The sequence below is a fragment of the Nannobrachium achirus genome (assembly GCF_963921795.1).
Source record: "Nannobrachium achirus genome assembly, chromosome: 2".
Taxonomy (NCBI): Eukaryota; Metazoa; Chordata; class Actinopteri; order Myctophiformes; family Myctophidae; genus Nannobrachium; species Nannobrachium achirus.
In genome coordinates, this window is record NC_137811.1 from 42,364,650 (window position 1) to 42,365,643 (window position 994).

The window sequence follows — 994 nt, forward strand, 5'->3', positions numbered from 1 at the left end:
GTGCACTGGATTTCCGAACGACAACGCACCAAGTGCACCGAATAAACGAACGACAACATGGCACACCAGTGCGTTGAGTGCGCATTTCCGAACGCGCCCTTTAAAATATGAAAACATGGACAGTCTGACAGCAGAATTGAGGGTAGGCGAAATGGCTCAGACAGGTAGGTGAAAAGACTCTCCTCCACGGCAAAAGTGCCCCGCGAAAAGACCTGGCGATTATGCCTGACACCTATTTTTGTACCCCAAAATTAGCCTTCATGATATTGGGGGATGAACAATTACCTCAAGAACAGATATACAATCAGTGTAATATCACTTATATGCATGATCTCATTTGGCTGATCAGTTGTAACACTTTTAAACCAATATTTTGGTGAAATATCTGTTCGTAGTTACTGCACTCTGCCTTTGTAGTTCACAGCAAACACATTTGCATTGCATAAAGTCAACCAATGCGCCAGTAGCCATGAGTAAGCATTGACACTTTTGACAGCATGCTCAGGTGCACCGAGACTGAGAACTGAGAGTCTAGTACAAAGAGGGAGCAACAGTGTTTTGACTGCCATTGTTTGATGTCATGTCTTGTCTTTGACTTTTTGTCAAGTAGGTTAAACTCACTCTCTTTTTTTTTTCCTTTGCCACTATTGTGGGCTTATTTGGACAATTCTATTTGGAACATTAGCTTTGGAAAATGTATTTAAACAGGTAAAATTACCGTTTATAATATATGGCAGAGGTTAGGTAGGTAAAATAATGGAAAGTTCTGAAGATCATTAAAAAGAGACCATGCTGTAGTCAGGCTAAACTGCACGACATAAAACAGCCTGTGGGCGCCCCCGCGGTCCCCAATCACTCTTAGGCGAGACTTTCGCACACAACACCTGTTTTCCGTATCCGGTCATTTGCACGCACACATACATTCACCCATCGTTTCCGTATCCGCTCAAAAAACCCAGACCGGATCAGCAACCTGCAACGCGATTTGGGTCCG